Source organism: Dermacentor andersoni, chromosome 5 (assembly GCF_023375885.2).
Source record: "Dermacentor andersoni chromosome 5, qqDerAnde1_hic_scaffold, whole genome shotgun sequence".
In the NCBI taxonomy this organism is placed as follows: Eukaryota; Metazoa; Arthropoda; class Arachnida; order Ixodida; family Ixodidae; genus Dermacentor; species Dermacentor andersoni.
The window spans coordinates 170,094,704-170,109,212 of record NC_092818.1 but is presented as its reverse complement, the minus strand read 5'-3'; positions in this window follow the sequence as shown (position 1 = coordinate 170,109,212).

Sequence of the window (14,509 nt, the reverse complement as noted above, 5' to 3'; positions counted from 1 at the left end):
CCTTCCTACAGCTTCGGCAAGAAAAAGAGTGAGAAAATTTGGCATCTGACATCAGCGAATAGTAGCTGAAAGGATAAAAGAAAGGGCATAGACAGATAAAGAAAAAAAAGAAGGAGGGGAGAGGAAGTCCATGCTACGCAAAGAAAGCTATATACGCTCAGCTTCGAAGACTTTATTAGAGGCGTTATAGCTCAAGATCTGTAGATCCAGAGCATTCTAAGCCTGTTTGATCGGCTCATCGCTTAGGAGCTTCAAATTATGCACTTCTTCAGATGTCCTCACTCATTCGTTCGCGGCGGAGCAGCGTGCCATCACACACCGTAGGAGTCTCCACTCTCTCGCCAAAGGATATTTCACAGCCATGCCAGTTTCGCAGCCTTGTTTCGCAAGCGAAATGCCTGCGCCACGCGCTCGATTACATGTGGCGGCGAGGCGTGTTACTTACCACGGTGCGGCTTAGTTCAACTGGCGTGCGTTTGAGGGAGGGACGCTCTATGGGAAGGCGCAGCCGTCTGTTGGCGAGTACGCGAGCGGAGGACCTGCATCAGGGCAACAGCGGCAGCGACGACCACTGGCGCACTGCTGACGCGTCTGCCCAGTGACGCGAGGAGGAAAGCACAGAGAAGACGTGACAGCCTGTGCGGGCACGTCGTGGGACGCGCTCGGCCGCAGATTACGACGTAGAGACCCGGCGGCTTCTCCATATTTTATGCCCCACCGCCTGCTGCTTCCCGTGATCGGCTCCTCTTTCTCCTTTTCTCCCTCCTTTCCATTCTTCACTCTTTCCACTTACTCTGGCGAAACGAGCGTGTTTGTCCTCCAGACACCCCCCTTCGCACCTTTTCGAATGATATCACAACGACGATCAGCATCTTGACTCGATACTTAACTACATTATATCGAGTGATCTGTACGATCTTCTACACGCTATTGTACCTCATTTTAGATGGCGTCGGTGTGCTTACTTAATTTAATTTTTTTCTTGTTTAACACTAAGAGTGCGGGGCACGTTGTGGCTACGCGGCATGGCGATTATCATGTGTACTTGGAATTTGAATCCACTCCTTTCTACTCTCTTCAATTTTGCTTCTAGCATGGTTTCCGTTTTATTCGCGCAGGAATATGCCTGCAGAAATTGTACCATGCAGGGTGTGGTAGCCTTCATTTGCGCTGTATAAAACATAAATGTTGTGTCTTTCGAATTCACAGTTGCTCTTACATAATACTCGGTCTCTATTGTTGCCGTTGCTCCTCTTGCCTAATGCATTGCCTGGTTCAGTGTTCCTTCTTTGCGTATGTATAGTTTGCCAGCGCAATTGACTTGACAATTAGCACTCAGCGCTACGTCGGTGCTTCAATTTGTCACTACGTTTTCGCCGCACTGTTCTGTAAATCATGATGCCTCACCAACTAGCTAGACCTGCATACTACTGGTGTAATTATATTTCTATAACTTGCTCCCCGTCTTTCCACTTCCCTTTCTATATCTGCCGATGGAACCGGTCATTCTGATTCATAGTACTAGTCAATGGGCAGTCCATCAAGCACCTATCTGGCTGTACGCGGTAGCCTCACTGCTAACAAAAACATTTATTACTCGTGGCGTCAACATCCTTTATTACAACGGCCTCCATAACATAAGTGTTGTGGGGGCGTTAAGCTTAAAATTTCAAAATGCTATTCTTGGCCATAGCGTCGTGCTCTGTGTTTTGTTGTAGTAGAAGCTTCTAAAAATTGGCACAATATTCGTTCAAAGTTTTCATGGTCCGTTGAAGAAAACAGGTGGCTCGAAGAGGTCAAAGGAAGCGGTTGACGGATACACACAAGAACGCGCAGAACTGTTTAACGCATTGCTGTTAAGCCTTCGTTTTGTTACTGACCTAAACCCGTATTCACAAGAAGTTGTTAAGCTATAATTGTTTGCAAGAGCAAATTCTATCGAGCCAATAGCAACGCTAGACATATTACTAGCGATGGTGGTCTATCGATGGCAAAGAGCATTCAAAAAAGAAATTGCCAATTCGGCATATGTTCGACTCTTACTTTATAATCAAGGTAATTCATTCCCTTGTACGTGCTCCGCCCGCCTTACACTCAGTTTCATATGCCAAAGGTCAGTTGCTTCTTGATTGCTTGAAAGCACTTCTTTTAAAATTTTTTATCATGTCTCATTTGTGCTGAAGGTATGCTGAACGTCTCCTGAAGTGAGTAAGCAGACGTTCTGGACTACACTTGTTCGTAAATGAAATGCACGATCAACAGGTTGCCGGCAGCCATGCTTCCTCGTGAGGCATTGAAACGGAAGATCGTGTCCCCGTTTTCTATAAGGGAAATTCTTAAAGTGAACTACACTTAAAGCCTGTTTGCATTGTCTTTTAAGACTTTAGTGCGAACTGACCTAGAGAGTGCTGTACACTGTGTCAAATTGAAATAATGTGCGCGACATATAGTTTCCTCTTTTGAAGACGCATAATGTCTGATCCGGCACACCCAGCTATGAACCCTCACTTCCATCTTTCTGCATTCATTTTGGCCCAATGAAAGTCACTACTGCGTAAGACAAGACCCTTTAGTCTGTCTAATTCGCTAAAGTGTCGGTTACCTGCTTCACATTATACTGATAAAATTGACATCGTGAGTCCAACCAGTCTCAAAAGTTGCAGCAGTCAAATCTTCAAGCGTTAAGGAAAGAATGAGACAAGAAAGGAAACGAATGGAAGCTGATCAGCGGATTTGCTACCCTGCACTGGGGGAAGCCGATAAAATAGAGAAGAGATAGAGAGAGAGCACTAATTTCACGCACACTTGAAGGTGCACACCTAGTCTGTAGCGTGTTGTATTTTAGCTGCACCAAACGTTTAAAAGCTACCTGTGTCAGATAGCACAATTCTGACCTTTGAGCTAAATTACTATATGAGGCTGCCGTTACTTGTAAAAAAAGAACCAAAATGCCTAATTGAATAACTAACATAATTACACTAACTAACTTTACAATAATTACCTTATGGCATATATTTCGATCTATGAATTGTACCTAGTTAGTTTGCAAGCCTTGTGAACTTGGAAGAAATTCTGAGTATGCATGGCACCGGTTTCGAGATATGCGCCGTCAAACTTGCGGTAATGTACTGTTGTTCCTCTTACATTTTTTTTTTTTTTACGAAAACACTGTTTTATGCATTGAATCACAATAGTAACAGAAATGTAAATGCGTTTTGTCGGAAACATTTAGATAGTATTTGAAAACTGGTTTAGTCCTGAAATGATTAGATACGCCTTGGAACTCATCGGCTACAATTCGCAAATTGAAATATGTGTTGTAAGGTATTTAAATAAAAAGTTAATTAGTGTACTTATGGTAATTATGCAGTTGCATATTTCGATTTGTCCTAAATGTAATGATCGCCTCATCGAGTAATTTAGCATAAGGGTTAGAATCGTGCTATATGCCGCAGGCCATGTTTTAATATTTGGTGTAGCTAAAAAAAAAAAAAAGAGCACACGGTCTCAACAATCACAGAACCTGCCCCTTTAAAATTGGATGTACATTGCAACTCATAAACATGCTTGTTTTGCAGGCAATCCTTTCCATGAAGCCATTGCTTTGCCACAAAAATTCCAGGCACAAATCAATAATGCACTCGAGCAGGGTTTTCGGTTTCTTTACGCTATGAGCGGCGTTATTCTTAGTGCGATGAGCACTCTACTCAAATTGACTTTGTGGATGCTCTTTTCTTTAGAAGGTATTGTATACTGCTAAAACCGTAGTGTCCAGAATTAACTTTATTGGTTCTCTTGCTACATTCGCCGGCTTATAAGTCACTAGAAATAAAAGCTGTGGTGCTGCATTCTGAATGCTTGCATGAAAATATTGCCTTCCGTGCTTTGTTGTTTTGCCTGTTACTACGCAACGCAAACGCAAATGTTTTTTTATGGGGTTTTACGTGCCAAAACCATTTTCTGATTATGAGGCATGCCGTAGTGGGAGACTCCGGAAATTTGGACCACCTGGGGTTCTTTAACGTGCACCTAAATCTAAGGACACGGGTGTTTTCGCATTTCGCCCCCATCGATATGCGGGCGCCGTGGCCGGGATTGGATACAAACGTGAAGGTCAAACGTAAGCAGGACAGATGATTATTGTTGCGTGGCAAATATACACCCCAAAGGGTGCAACTGTCTTTAGAGTGTACTGTTATGCATACGTGTTTTCCTTTTCATCCCCACGCAACGTAGTAAAACAAGCAAAATACCGCAAGTGTCATCAATTTGCCGTGATTGATGCTGTCAGAACTGCATGGTAAGCGGCATATAATTTATAAATGTCTTTGGATGGTTGGAGCAAACGTTAGCTTTTACAGTTACTATTTTTACGGCTGCGAGCCACTCTTTGTCCTTAGCCATTTATGGGAGCCACTTCACAAAGAACTAGCGCCTTTAGGGCGCTCTCTATGCCTCTGTAATCGACTACTTTGCCGCAAGATAATTCTTTCAAAGTGCAAAATAGTGGCTGCACTGAAAATTGGCGTGAATGGAGGAACCGCGCACGTATCTGCAACGGAGGGCCCTCTTTCGAAATAAAACGCAAGCGGGAACAAAAGACAGCGCTTGCAGTGACAATGTCCGTTATCGGGAAAGGACGAGCTCGGGAAAACTTATAAAGACTTCAAGAAGCGTCGTTTCCCACCTGGGGTTGACAGAAGCGTAAAAAACAAAACGCAAAGCGTCGTATAAGCTAATAGACGCCATTGTCAGTTACCGCGATAGCTACGGGAGTGAAAGGTGGATTTCTGTGTGGAGTGCTGCGCAAACTTCTAGGATGCTTCTTATTTAACCTCCTGCGCTATGGTCAACTATCCCGTAAGCTGTCTTTGTCTAAAGTGGTTTCGCTTTCAGTGGTGCTATCTTATCGGCCCGGAAATTTTGAGCACTCCCGGTATTCCTGGGGCGATTGACTGCAGCACGAGCAGCAGCCACGATATGAGCGTAGGTCACTTTTATCTGTGACTATGGTGAATGCGATAAATGGTGAGCGAGACATGGTGAGTGATACATACGCGAAAAGAAAGCACGCCAATAGCGGCACTTAATATTGCAATAACAATTACATGTACGCTCAACGTTCATTTCCGCCGTCGCCTTTGGCAGCGCCAATGGCGACTTCATAGTAGATAGGCCTGCGTATGGCGCGGCCCTATCTTGAAAGCGATCTGCGATGGGGACGAAGTACAGGGGTCTAAGCACACCTAGGCCCAATAGCTTCGTGCGCGCTTTATTCTTGCCACTTAGTTCACGTTGAAGCGAGAGGCAGCCCAAAGGTCAACTCGCTCGCTTCTGCTGAAGCGCTTTCTCACTTCAGCGTTTTGAAAGCGCGTGCGCGCGGTCAGCAAGTGAAATGTGTTAATGTCTGCTTGTGCGCACGTGACATCATGCTTGTTAATTTAGTTAATAAGCGAATGTTCACAAGTTTATATGACCGCAAAACTGCTATCCTTACTTCGTATAGCTGTCTGCCAATTTTCTGTCGCAATCTATGCTCTGCCATTCGGGCAAAACTGAGAGTTTCAATGTTTCAACGTCACAATGAAAGTGATTCCGAGTGAAAAAAACACAGATAATTAGTGAAAGCTTCTGAAGAAGAAAACTGAAGAAGTGTTTTTGAAGACCTAGAAGACAACGTAGGGTTCGCTCGAGGCTGTTTCGTGGCTCTGAACACTTATAATATGTGTCACGCAAAATCAGTTGGGCTCTCTATTGCGCACACTACCAGAAAAGCCTGTCTACATCTGTCTGTGCCCGAGTCGTTCTATTGTCCATAAACTTCTCGTCGTGTTGACGAGCGTGTCTACAGTACAGATTATACCTCGTAACGAGAATGAGCTTTTAATTTCCTGGAACGTTTACGAAACTCTGAAAAGCACACATCTTATCAAAGCCTTGAAGGCATGTCTCCGTGCGATCCGAACCTATATGAGCACTGTAGCGTTCCAAGTAGACAAACGACTGTCCTTCTGCAGCGCTCAACGGAGTGCCTATAAAGGTCACTATAAACATAAGTAAGAAATAGCTCTTATTAGGAAATTGTTTTTTAATGCGCATGCGATGAGTCGTCTCCGAGAGAGAACTACCTCGTGTAATTTGATCAGCACAGTCTCGTCATTACTTTACCCAGAGACGACCGGGGGTTCTAACTCCATCAACTTGTTCACTAAGGAACGCTCACGCCGCTATACATGGCTGTCCAACCTCATAGTCTTTGTTTGAAACGGGCATGTGTAACTGAGCCACTCGGCGGAAGAGCGTTCGCGCTGCGGGAAATTGAATATTCAGCTGTGCGTCGAGCCCGTCAGCCCACATTTTAGTAAAGCTCGCCGCCAGCCACGCCGAAACGCTGGTAAATTTCGTTAGCAGCCTTCTCGCTCGCTATAGGAAGGAGGAAGTTGCCCGGTGACCACAATACTCAAGACGACTCGTCTCTCCGAGCCCGCTCACAGGAGGAAACTTTCTTCCGACGTTCCCGTCTCTGTCTTGCGACGGTCCGCTCTTTTCCCGTCCTCCCTGCCTCATCGCCGCTTGCATTGTTCTGGTTGCCGGCAGTGAACAGATGATGAACCAGGCGTATGGCTCCTTCCCTGTCTCGTTGCCCTTGGCTTGGCGAGGCCCGTTTTCTGGCCCGCCGGCGCCGGCGACGCTAAACGGGCTCGACTGCGGGACGAGAGGGCAGGGAATCGATGGCGTTCGAGCGAGTCGGCCGTGCTTCTTCTTCTTCTTGCTCCGACGGTTCTTCGGTCTGTAGCATAGCAGGATGGAGGCGGGGCGATGGCCCTGACGCATTGCTTGTCGCCGCGGTGGTCGGGCCCATTTTTCAGTGACCGCCCTTCCTTTGTGGCCCCGTCGCCGCCGTCTCCGGAGGGCGCGCTCCATCGCCAAGGCACGTTCATACGTCGTCGCCTTGCTCTCTTCCCCGCCAATGCCGGAGCGACGGAGTGAGGATAAAGACGAAGCACGTGTACTACAGGCGTGTTCGAGAGCGGCTGATTGACTGCCATTCGGAGATGCGTGGTTGGGAGACAATGCCCGTCCCTTCGTAGTCTTCGTGGCGTGAGAGAAAGAAAATAGAGAAATAAAAAAATACACGCACGCGTGCGGGAATGGACAAAAAGTTACAGTTCACAACACGTATACGTGGCTTGGTGACTGCCAGCGCTTCAATGTGTTCGCGTGACCACCCGTATACCTCAGTGCTGTCGGTCTAAATAGAGCACGTAATGAGATGAAACTCTGAACCGCGAAGGGTCGTGCCAATTACAGCAATACCTGTAGGACACGCCGATGCTTGTGGAGTGGTGATTGATCGTTAGATACATAGGTTTAGAAAATGATGCGCTATATAATATAATATAATATAATATAATATAATATAATATAATATAATATAATATAATATAATATAATACAGTACTCTCTCTCTCTCTCTCTCTCTATATATATATATATATATATATATATATATATACTATAATATTGTACAGCATACAAATAGGCACCTGCTTGGATATTTAGTGCACCTAATTTGCCGACTGCGGCAATCAGGCAGATCAGAGTCTTCAGCATAACCGATAAGATCTGTTCAGACTATGAGGCATTTCAAAAGTATCCAGCGAAGATAAAGAAGCCGGGTCGTAGTTGGGCAACATTGCTCGTGTGCAGATAACGAGAACTGATAAGAAGCATGGGAATTAAACAAAGTAAAGTATTTGTTTATTTATTTATTTAATGGTTCATTGGTACAGCAGTCGGTTTGTCCAGTTAAGGGCTCACCACTCCCCCCCCCCCGTCAATACGTCTCATACACTATTTCCGCTAAAGCTCTTAGACCAATTGACATGATTTAGCTGCTCACAACGAGATAACCTCGTGTGGGGAGTACGTGAATATTTTCCTCCCATTACGTGCATGACGTCATTTATACGAATAGGCCCATTAGTTCATATATTTCTTGTATTCAGTGGCACTTTTGTTATTTTGTTTAAATGAAATCTCGAGGTGAAGTTCTGCCAGCCGAATTAACATTTCTTTTAAAACTTTTCTATGGCTTTTTATCCATAGCACTGTTTTCAGACAAATATACCAAGGTCCTTAAAGTAACACACTTTGTGGTAGCCTATCTATGTCCGAGGTATAATTATTCTATACATGCTATACCTGTGAATGTGGTTGACCAGTGAAGCTGTTATGGCAGTATAAACCACGTTGGTATAGAGTTTTCATGGCATATAAATATACATATAATTATGTATATGTCCTTTATGAGAAATACAAAGAAATCGCAGGCACGCACTATGTCACGCACTACGTCATATATACACAGAGCTACCGCCGAAAGGCTTTTACGACACCGCTCTAAAGACGTAGGTATTGTCGGTGCAGCTGCGACATGACGCCGTTTAGACGCAGGTGGCCGTTAAACCGAGCCTCGACGCGAGCGACTGTACGCGTTGACTGGGGCGCAGTCCAAAGGAGTGCACGAAACAAAATGCGTTTATTAGCCATTGAGCATACTTCCTAGTTTATTAGGTGAATGAAACCGGGAAGGACTAGACCTTTATCCTAGCGAAAAAACATGGGTCTGTCCGTTTTCCTCCCGTAGAAGCCCATGTGTTGACAGCAGACGGGAATTCCACAATATTTACAACTTCACTGGGAACTACGTAATTATGAAAAGTAAGTGAATCTCGGCATAATGTTAGAGGCTAATTGTCATGTAATTTGTCTCGGGATATTCTCGATAAAACAAGAGTTACAGCCGTTTTCTCTAACCATACTCCCTCTGTAGCTGCCCATGTATTGACAGCAGATGGGAATTCTGTAACCTTTACAACTTCACTGTGAACTATCTAATTATGACAAGTAAATGAAACTCGGCGTAATGATGCAGCCGTCTTAGCGATCAATTGCTGTATGATTCCTTTTTTTCAAGATACCTACATTATATTCAGAGCTACAGAGCATTTGCGAAAAAATTGGATTTGCCGCAGGACATTTTCTCTTCGCCACTACGATTTTTCCGGAGGGAAGCCATGGACAGCTTCGCTGCAAAAAGAAAACTCACTGGCTGCACCATCTAGTTTGTGTGTGTCTTAATTTTTATTAAACTATTCGTGCAAGAGGGGGGACGAGCTTATGCTTATTTAAGCATAAGCTCGTCAGAATCTTGACATTACATCAAAAATAATGATAATACTGGCATAAAAGTATAGAAAAAAGGTACTGAGTAAATACGGGCTGTTAAAGAAAAAGTAAACGAAGCTTTCAACTAACAAGAAAAAGTTTTGGTTATAATTAACGGAGAAAGTTGGGCTAGTTGGTGATGAAGTTGCTGTGACAATTTTTGTTATAGTTCCACTTACCGTTGAATAAGAGCCAGAATGAACTTGCTCTCAGGTTTAGTAGCTCATATCAACTAGTCAAGTCTTTCCAGTTTTATTCTTTGTACCTACCTTCGGTAAGCCGCGTTTATATCCTTTAATGGTATAATATAATAAGTGAAGTCAACGTGAAACAACCTGGTCTCTTTTCTATTGCATCTGGTGTTATCTGATGTCTCTTCACATTTTGATTAAACTTATTTTTATTGAAGAACCTATGAAAAAGCGGTATTTCAAAGAGCACATACTGCGATGCCTGAAATCTGGACCTCGTTAATTCAAATTACGCTGTTCGCTGTCCAACTTGCAGACAGCGAGGTTCAGACTAGTCCCCCCCCCCACCCCCCCACCCCAAGAAAAAGTAAGAAAAGAAAAAGGAAACTTGAAACCTTCAAACGCTTTGAGTTTTTTTCGTCTCTATTTATTTCTGCCAAGCTGCCTTTTCTGTGAAAAGCACATTGGGGTAATCCATACTTGCTGTCAATGAATGATTGCACCGCTAGAAATGCATTCGCATACGTATATTATGCAGGGTGTATTTTTTTTTTAGCTGCGCCAAATATTTAAAAATTGCCTGTTGCAGATAGGCTGATTCGCATGCTTGATCTAAATCACACGATGAGATGGTCATTATTTCTCCTAGAAATCAAAATGCCTAATTGAAGAATTAGCATAATTTCGCTAATGTCATTTTAATTATTTACTTTATGGCCCATATTGCAATCTACGAAGTGTAGCTAGTGAATATGTAAGGTATATATATATATATATATATATATATATATATATATATATATATATATATATATAGTATGAATTTCAAAGAAAAGTTGCACAGTGTATTTCTGACGTCCCACCTGGCAGCAGTGTCGAGAGTGCCACTCTTTTTACCAAGGCAAGTTGAATATTCGAAAGTTTGTGTATGGTTGAGCGCAAGTTTGTGTAATTGTGATTTAGCCATAGGGTTGTAGAGGTTTAGCACTAAAAAGCAGCTCTAAATATTCTGTAAAGCTCACTCCCTAGACTTAAAACTTCCTGCTGTTCATGTTCGTTCACGCCCGCTTCAACCTTCACTGAAACAATCTCATACCCAGGTTCTTGCGACAAAATATGAACGTTGGAAAGTAATTCGCACTTCTATGCGTGTGTCACAATTCTTTCAGCCCATAGTGACGTGTCGGCAGAACGCAAACGCTTTACTCCTCTGAGGCCTAATGAAGTGCTCGAACTGAACCCCTTTGCTCAAGCGCAAAAGACAGCGACGTGTTTCTTTAGCCATGCATAAACATGAGCGCGTGAAAGGGAGAGCCTGTCCAAAGTAAAAGGCTTCGCGGATACACGTACCCCGCGGACAGTGCACGGGGTTATTAGGCGGGCAGCTTGTTAGCATAGATGATGGACACATTGGACGTCGTGGGTTATGCATGAATGCAGAGCGCGCCGTACTTCGCGCACGACATTCTCCATCGATCGCAACACGCATGTTTACCCAAGGGAAGGTAGCTCCTGCCACGCTATCAGACGTGAAGGAAATATGAGGCCTCGACGTGTAGGCGCGGCCATGGAGAGTGCCGAAGTAAGGCGTAAGCACCGCTTCCGAGAGCGCTCAAGATTCCGTCATAAAGGAATAACAAATTCACAGCAGTGCAGACTTGCACGTAACGTATTACATGCAATTAATTACTTCTAATCAATCACATCGCTTGGTAATTTTGTGATTTAACGATTACTTCTTTTTTTAACCCGGTAACGGTCACTGTAATTCAGTTGCATTATTCAATAACCAATTACATGTAACCTGTTGTGTCTATCAGCGGCACAAACTGTAACAGAATAAGATTGCTAATTGGCTGACAAGAGGCGAGGAGCACGCTCAAGTGGAAAGGGATGCGATGGGGCCGAGCCAGTGCACTGAAAATCGATAACCGGATAAATAGGGTGCCGGCGTCTGTGATTGGTCCGCTTTCCCTTGCTTATCTTGCGGTGGCTGGTTGGAAATCGCGACGGCATGCTGCAGAAGGTTAAGAATACCGCTCAAACGGATTCTCAGCAAAAAATTGTTGGCAAAACGAGGTTGTAAACATGCCGAAAGTACTAGAAAACGTTACACGGCCAAAAAGCTTCATTGTACGCAAATAAACCCATGCTCTCTGGCAGGTGCGAGTAGCCAGTGCCTGAGCAATCGGCGGCAGCCATCTTTTATTCTTTTCGGAACGGGGCAGCCTGCGGCTATTCGGAAGAAAACTCAGTTTTGTTCGGCAAATTAATGCATCTTTGACGCCTACACGTCACTTCGACGTGGTGAGTTCTCGTGGTTTTGTGACAGGCAGGTCAAGTGGGTGTCGCAAGAAAACTTTTGACCTATAGCCGAGCGCTCATCGCGAAAATTCTTCAAATCATAAATAACTGCTTTTCTTTTATTCTTTCTAGTCATGCATAATCAGTGTGTTCACGTCATATCAGACGGGGAGCTATCGCGGTTTTCGTGACGTCGCGTGAGAGACAGGCGAACTGGGGGTGGTTCAAAAACGTTTTTGACCAAAGGCGGAAGTCTCATTCCAGATTTGGAATAGAAAAGTTTGGAATTGCTTTACGTTATAGCACCCCAGTTATATTTCTAATTCCATTACATATTTAGCCACCTATTTTATGAATGCGAAAGTCTGCTTGCGTCCCTTGTATTTCTTCAGTGTAAGTCCAAACGGCTAACGAGTGAAGAGGGGCTGGCAAGAGTTCCTGCAGACGTTGGCGAACGAATTGAAGCTTCGTTGCTATGAGTTCACACCAATGGTCACTTTGAAAGCTGTTGCCACCAAATCACCTGCGTAATTTTTTTTCAGCTTTTTCCTACCAGGAGCGTCTTCTCCGAGCTCCAACAATTGCAATGAAACGATGCGCTTCAATAAGGACCTAGACGCGAGCATTGCGGCAGTGTGCAACAACCACCTCATGCATGCGCGAGGTGTTCACATGCTACAACTACGCCATTCCTTCCAGCACAAATACTGAGCGAGTGTTAAGTGTCGCTGCTGATGTCCTTAGAAGAAACAACGGAAGATTAGCGATGAAAATTGTGAAATGACCATAATAATAAGCATGCAACGAAGCACTAAATGAGGCATGCCAGCTCGTTCTATATATTTTATGTATTCTTGCAATGTTAATAAACGTTTAAAGGGAAAGTAACGTAAGAGTAATCAATTAAAAAACTTATGGAGTTTTACGTGCCAAAACCACTTTCTGATTATGAGGCACGCCATAGTGAAAGACTCCGGAAATTTCGACCACCTGGGGTTCTTTAACGTGCTCCTAAATCTAAGTACACGAGTGTTTTCGCATTTCGCCTCCATCGAAATGAGGCCGCCGTGGCCGGGATTCGATCCCGCGACCTCGTGCTTAGCAGCGCAACACCACAGTCACTAAGCAACCACGGCGGGTAGTAATCGATTACATTTTAGTAATTGCTTAGTTACTTTCGTGGGGCAGTAATTGACAACTGTATCGATTTTATTTTTGATTGAAGTAATTGTAATTGTAATCCATTACTTTATTTCTGTAACGTCTACAAGTATATGTAGTGTAACAGGATGGCATGATATGGTGGGCTCCTGAATATCAATATTTCAAAGGGTTCCTAATTGAAATTGCTTGTGTAAATGTTCGCTGAAGAGAAACGCTAAATTAGTCTAATAGACTGATAAGGTATTCTTTCGAAACTCGGCTGATTTTCGAAGTGATAGGTTGATTCTCAGAAACGAAAATGAGCCTGTTCCGGTTTTTTTTTTTTTTATATTTCGCGCTAAAGTACCGGCGCCGGCCGGTGCACCAATGTGACGTCATAAGTTTTAATTTAATTTTTCGTACTTTGGCACGTTTTGGTTTACTAAAAGTTCTTCAATGTAGCTAAGTTCAGTCTTTGACTATTTTAGAATACAATACAGCCCGTCTTGAACGGACGTCACCAAATGCACTGCGCCCCAGTGGCCTGGCGCGTAACCTTCACTGCGATGGCACCACGTGTCTCTCCTATAAACGAATACGTGCACTAGCGAAAGTGTGACACCGCTGCGCCGACAAATGCAGTAGCATTTGCCGAGCATTGGCAACTTTGTCCGTATCAAATGTCTCGTTCACATCATGTATGATTATACCGTATACCGCCCTCCTTAGTGCACAAGTTGACGGAAGCGCACGAATACAACTCTAGCCGAAACTCACTCCTCGTTTAGCGATTGTACGAGCGAAACTGAGCTAATGCCTTTTGTCATCGGGTTTAATAAACTATGGACCTTATTACTGCGTGTGTGCGTCACATATAATTTGGAATATTAACGCGACTCATTTTGTTTTCATTATTAACCAGACTACGTAAGCACGTGCATACTTTGCCCAAATATGAGTTCTATTCGGCGTGCTTGGTCACCAAAGCATAGCATTACTTGATGAAAGCGAAGGGGCTGATGGAGCAGGGGGAAAATATTGACTGCCGGCTTGCCGATAGTTGCTCCGAGCCAACGCTACCATTCAAGAAAGTTAACGAGACGAAATCTAAAGATGTCTCGTCCAGTGTGGCGTGATTCACAAGCACAGCGTGAGACGGGTGCTTGATGAAACACCTACAGAAAAGAGTCCATTTTTCGATAGCAAACTCATGTCTGCAGTACACTTGGCTGACACTGAAGATAGCGTCCTAATATATTGCTTACATAGGTACTTGATACCCCGAAGAGGTTGTATAATGTTATAAAGAACGGTCAACATCACGGATAAAGAAAAAAAATATGAATCTGTCGATTTCTAGGCTATCTTGCACATTATCACTGGAAAACCAATAAAACACTCACGAAATATTCGATATATTAGTGCTAGCGAATATATTTTCTTGTGCAGGAAATTTGGTATTTTCGGCAATGCGACCTACTGTAGTGCTCTTTGGGCAGTGGAGATTCGACTTGAGGCTTTTATTGGAACTCTAGAAGTGTCGTAATAATCTGAAACGAGATTGTTTGAATGCGATGTCATTAATGCCGACCGACTAAGCTGATATTCTGTACAGCTTAGTGACGACCCACTAGCTATGG